This window comes from Amborella trichopoda, chromosome 8, assembly GCF_054954075.1.
Source record: "Amborella trichopoda isolate Santa Cruz 75 chromosome 8, AtrichopodaSantaCruz75HAP2 v2.0, whole genome shotgun sequence".
NCBI lineage: Eukaryota > Viridiplantae > Streptophyta > Magnoliopsida > Amborellales > Amborellaceae > Amborella > Amborella trichopoda.
In genome coordinates this window covers 14,643,404-14,650,318 of record NC_142343.1, presented here as the reverse complement: position 1 = coordinate 14,650,318, position 6,915 = coordinate 14,643,404, and positions in this window count along the sequence as shown.

Genomic DNA, 6,915 nt, shown 5'->3' with positions numbered 1-6,915 from the left:
CGGGCCACTCAACCGCCGTAGCATCCAGCGTCCGCGCTTTTGGTTCCATTTAAAGCATGTGTACGATATTAAAATTGTATGTGTGTCAATTAAATGAGCATGCTTTTGAAGCAGCATGTCCTCTAATTTATGAATTTTAGTGTGGCATATTAATGAGCACCTCATATTTCCAAATTAACGTGTCAAGCCTCATCAATATATATTTTAATTAAATAAATTAATTAGTGTGACAAATTAAAAACGGCCATATAAAGTTTTTTGTTATTTATTAGTAAAATGGTTTTTTCGATAGGTTTTATTACAATATTTTATTTTTATTTTATTTTTTTATAGCTATTGTGCTTATTGTCGATAAGATTTTTTTTATTTTTTGAATTTTGACATCTTTATTTTTCATTTTTTTGGGTAAAGGTTTTTTGAATTTATATGGTATCATAACATTAGAATTTATTGGTGGTTTTATTTTTAATTTTAATTATATGATATGGAAGAATTTTTTAATCATTTTTTAATCACGTTTACTAGATATTATAATTAATAGTTATATATTGATAACTAAATCTTGTATTTTATTTATTTATTTATTTATTTACATTGGTATTTACATTGAAATTATGTAATTTATTATTTTTCTTATAGTTGTAAATAAGATCTTTTAAATTTGATGATATTATAAGATATTCTAGATTTGTTCTTTCAATTTCACTACATAATTTCAATTTTATTACATATTATTTTTAATATCATAACATTGTGAATTATATTCAATTGATTGTCAATTTATAATTATCATTTGAAAATAACTTGTATTGTTCAATTTTATTGTCAATTATTTAATGCAAATATATATTGTAAAATTTTATGATTCTTTGACTAATTAATTTTTAAAACAATTTGTTGATTGAAACTATGAATTAATCTCAGGTACCCACTAATTTGGATGATTAGTTCTTAGATCGAGTCAATGAATTGTCACACCAATTCAAGCAATGGCACCAGCATGACCAAGATGAAGAACGACGTCATCTTTCATTTTTATTATTAGGTCGTATTTTACGAATTGTATGCTTTATTGTAGTCCATGTATGATAATATACTTCATCTATAATAACTATGTGCTTCTCCTTTTGTGTGATGTAAATTTAATGGTTAACAGTGGTTCATACAGGAAAAGAACATCTCAATATTTGTATATTGATGCAAAAAAATGAAAGTTATTAATGGAGTACCCCAATTTCTTATTGGATTCCTAACAAACTAATAAATTTTAATATTTTTTTTGGATTTTTTTTTTAAGGCTGAATCCGACCGATTCAGCTGATTCCCGATCCAGATTATCGATTCACCGATCTGGATGAGTTTTTGGGGTGCCCGATCCAAGGCACCGATCCGTTTTTTAAACCAGTACAAGGTATATCTTTCTTCTTTCTTTTTCTTTTTTTTTGTTTTTTTTTGTTTTTTCCTGTCTAAAAGTATAAAACTATTCTATAATTTGGTACCGAGTAAAAAGTGTTAGGCCCAAGAAATCACACAAGTAGCAAGGAACAAGGACATTCAAGATTTATTTGCAAGTTCACCTTTAAAATGTTATTTTACATGCTTGATTTTCAATGTTATTCGGTTATGGAATGCCCATCTCTCTCCTCTCTCTTCAATCTTATTCGAACAAGGTTTTAGTGAGTCAGCCGACTCAACTATGGGTCTTCTTAAGCATCAATTTTGTGCCTCAACTATTATTGTGGGTCTTCTTATGCATCAATGGTCCATCTTTCAGATAAGACGTCTAAAAATAGCGTCTCCGCTTAAAGTTGAAATGGATAGTAGAAAAATTTCAAACAGCATCATTTTTATGTTTCAAAAAGGAAAAAAAAAAATCCACATTCATGAATATCATTAAGGTTGAGATTAGCAAACTCTCAAATTTTGGATCCAAAATCCATCTTGAACCAGAATTTTGGTTGGCCGACTCAGCAAATACTTTTTCCTTTTATTCAATTAAGATGTACTTTCTTTTTTTTAACATCAACTATTACTTTCATTAAATAAAAGAAAGCAATGTTAGGTTTATGTAGCCATTAAAAGCTTTATGAGTGCTTGTAAAATGAAATGATATAGTGGAACATGAACTCAGTGGGAGTGTCGTCTCTCATGGACTATAATAAGCAAACGATGTTTGTTGCTTCCGAACTGTGATTGACGATCTAGGCCAGTCGGTTGGAAAAAACTCATGTTGCTTGGGCATAAAGAATAAACCGATAAAGATTCTAATGGGTTAGCCCTTGATGAGGTTAGAGCACATGCTTGGATGAGTGAGCCAAGGGACTGTGTGACCCCTTTGTGTAATGGCAGCCTACAAAAACGGGGGTCAAAGCCTCATCCATGTGCCATCACATGACATGCATATCAATAGATCATTCAGAAACGCCAGAAATCCACTTTTTAGGGTGCAACATATGCATGTACGAGAGATACCCCTATGCGTCATAGAGTTGTAGTCGCATCAGGTCTTAGTGACTTTGACTCGTCTTTAGAGGAGGACCTGTAATGCACGGACTGAGATAACGACCTATTGGCTCATCGACCAGACTTTGGTGACTCATTAATGAGCCCTTGCATGGACTGTGGGTCATGGGAAACACTGGGTTGATCTGATAAAGCAGGTGTGGTCTGTAGTCTACGGTTGAAGGTGGAGTCCTCCATGATTGTTGATTCAATTTGGATCATTTTCCCATCAAATTAATTTAATTGTATTTGTTTTATCACAATAATTATTTTAGAACTATTATTTGAATTTATATGAACCACTAAATATTTTATTTATATTTTTTTGATTTATAAAATTAATTATATTAATTTTATAATAGTTTAAATATTCAAATAATATTCTAAAATTCTTTTATTAATTTTAAAAATATAAAAATACCATGGGAGCCTATTGTGCATATGGGCCCACAATATTTCTAGAAGGTGGAGCCTATGAGTGCCTCCCTTGGGTGGCACGCCCCACCCTTATTCTCTTTCCTACTTTTATGGTGATATGACATGTGGCTATATGGTTGGAAGATATTGACCAAATATTTACTTGATATATCTTTGAAACATTTTGTGGAAAGATTGAGTAAACTTCTGCTATTTTATAATATGAACAATAGAAATTAGATAAAATTCTATTAATGGGAAAATGGTTTAGGAAATGGGGATAAGGATTCATGCACCTTCCATAAATGTTGATGGCTTAGATCTCTCACCCCACAAGTCACCCTTGATCGACGGTCCATGTTCAATCACACAAGAAGAGGCAAGCCAAGGAAAACCCTAAGAAACCCTAATCTTGTTCAAGTCTATAAAAAAGTGATTGTCTCTGCCCAAAATCTCTACACTTTATCTTTTTATCTCTCTCTCTTAAAAAGAAAATTTCTCTCTCTCTTAAGAAAGTTTCTCTCTCTCATGTTTGATCTCTCTCTCCCACATTGTGAAAAATGGGCTAAGGGTTTAAGCTATGGAGTTCTACTCTCTTAAATCTCTTATCTATGGATTTATAGCTAAGGGTTTTAGGCTTAGCAAAAAGAGAATCCACTCAAACTAGGTTGTTAAAAGAATTCACCTAGGGTTAGAGTTTGTGATCAAAGGGGTTCATGTTCCATCGGTGTAGCTTGGCCTAAACTTGCTTTCCCGATTGAGATTGAAGGTTGATATTTGATCCCGCGCTATCAGATGGTGGTGACTCGGTGTGGGCTGTAGCAAGCTTGGCTGAGGTAATCTCCGGCCCTCTTCACTTTATTACTTGCAATCTTATCTTTATATTGTCAAGCATAGTATATAGTTATTTCAATGGCATCAAGTTTTAAGATCTTGGTTTTATTGTTAGGTTGATTTTATTTTGAAGTATATGTTGTTGTAATAAGTCCACCTGTAAGTGATCTTTTGTCAAAATAAAAAAGGTGAAATTAAAAAAAAAGAGAGTATATATATATATATATATATATATATATATATATATATATATATATATATATATATATATATATATATATATATATATTATTCCCTGATAAAAGATCACATAGGTCTTTATTTCATTGGTATCAGAGCTATTGGCACGTGATGTCATTAGTTGTTTTTTCTATTTATTGAGTTTAGATCAAGCTTGAGAATGAGATATAAGAAAGCTAATGACCTTTGTGGTCAAGAAATACACCTACAGTTAAAAATTATTGAAATATTCCAATATCGAAAAGGCACTCTGCATAATGGGTATTTTGGGTTAGTTTGGAGTAGTGATATAAAGAAGATAATGATGTATTTTTCTATTACATATTCAGTGATATTGTGTGTCTTTAAGAATAGGATCTACCTGCAAAATTTCAATAGGAGATCCTAAGAAAATTGAGAGTTATGGAATCAATAATGAAAGATGTTAGTTTTGACCTTACAAAATTTAGGAACTATTTATTGAGTTTCGTGATTTTTCCCTCCAAACATTTGATTTTATTTCTTGCTGAAATTTTATTGTGACTCATACAATTGAGTCTACTTTCAAATAAAAAAAGGTTTCATCAAGAAAGTCCATATGGTTTGAAAGATACGATCAATTTATTGAAAGTGTTGTTTTCTGCAATGAAACCTATTTCCATGACTTGAAAGTCATGATTTTATTTCTATCCTTAATAGAATTTTTTATGGCTCACACTAAGTTTTTACACTTCCATTCTGATACTAGTTTCTAATAAAATTTATTTGAGGGAGAAATATCTATGGGAAGATAGGAATAAAAATTTTGGATTGAAGAGAGGTCATCTTGAATTTTCTTCAATTTGGTATGTTCTTTATTGAGATATGAATATCTATATTTATCAAGCCTACTTAACAAAGTGATATAAGGCTTGTGGAAATATATGTGTTACTATTATGTGTCTACTTTCAAACAAAATTGGTTTGAAAGGGAAACTCCATGAGGGGAGAGAAAAAATACAATTTTACTAGATAGTGTTCATCCTGGAATTCTGCAGTATGATTTATTTTGTGATGTGAATGTCACTTATTTATTTCTTTGAAAAAAAATATTATTTGGGATTCACATCTTGATGTTATGATTTGGTTTTGAGTCTAATTTTCCACATAAAAGATTTCAAGAATAAATTCTTTGAGGATTGAGAGAAATAAATATTTTATTGAGAGGTGCTCAACTTGATTTTCTGCTGAGAAAATCACATTGTGACGTAAATGTCACTAAAATGAAGACTCAATAAATGATATGATTGGAACTCAGCACTATTATATATTTTTTAGTCTATTTCAATACTCAAAAGGATTTGAAGATAAAGTATTTATAAGTTGAGAGATATCATATTTTTATCATGGGATGCTCATGTTCTATTTTGTAGTAAATTAAAAGATGTGTCATGTTAATGCACATTTATTTCAATACTCAAAAGGATTCGGAGATAAATTCTGTATAAGTTAAGAGATATCATATTTTTATCAAGTGATGCTCTCGTTCTATTCTGTAATAAATAAAAAGATGTGTCATGTTAATGCACATCTTTAGATTTCTATTTATGGAGACCTTTTTAGGGCTCATTTAAAAAGGTTTTATAGTTTACCATGAGTATAATTTATTATAATAAACCTTCAAAGAGAGATAATACAGAGTTGGCGAGATAAGACACTTTATATATAGAGAGACTTGGAGGTAGCACAGAAACGCTAAAGATCAATAGGAGAATCAAAATTTTAAAATCATGGGATGAAGAAGATTATTTCTTTACGGTGTGAGACATGGCGAATCCAAGTGCCAAAAAGATAGACACTTCATGACATGTGAAATCGATGACCAATATATTGTTCATCAGTTGGTGCTCTTCCAATATCATAAAAGCTTGTTAAACAAATAAAAACAATGAATCAAGAAAGCCTATATACCACACTACATGGTTTTGAGATATGACATTTATCCTATATTACATGGTAAGATCATATAAGAAAAGAGGATTTAATAACCGTTTTATTTTAACTTTTATATACTTATTTGGTTTTTGGCTATTTGTTTTATGAATATGTATAGAGTGTATGGACATTAGGTGACAGGTGCTAACAAATTTGAAAGAACCGGTTTTGAAGACCTTGTGTTTTTTGTGCCTCCATGTGCATGAGTATGAACTATTTAAGGTAGTGATACACGTGGAGATGCGGTTTGATTGAGTATGAAACATGAGAGATGGGTGTGACTCATTCAAATATGTATGCACGAAAAAGAGTGTTCTGATGGAACTCGGTCTTAGTGACCATCCTCCCAATAATGTCTATAATATGATGTATTGCATGTGATGATAATCTCTTGATATAATATTCATATTTGCCAAAAAAATATAGTATTTTGTCAAGTCTTTAATTACTATTCTTTTGTCATGCTTTACTTTGGATAAAATAATAAGATGGTACTTATGATTTGCTTTTGTTAATGAATTTGACTTGGTAGAAAATTAAAAGTGAATGCAGTAAAATGATTTATGAAGGCTAAGCATCTATTTTAAAATTAAAATGAATGATTTGAGAAAGACTTAACACTATGAATATGGTTTTAAAAAAAAAACCACATAGTCTTGCAAGGTCCACCAAATATTTATGCAAAATCATTTTACATCATCATACTATTATCTAAATATTGCTTAGAAATGCAAGTCCACCAAATATTTATGCAAAATCATTTTACATCATCATACTATTATCTAAATATTGCTTAGAAATGCGTATATATATATATATATATATATATATATATATATATATATATATATATATATATATATATATATATATATATATATATATATATATATATATATATATCAAGTCAATTTATTTATTTTTATTAAAGAGAAAAACATTGTGTCATGAATGTATTTATAAAATTGG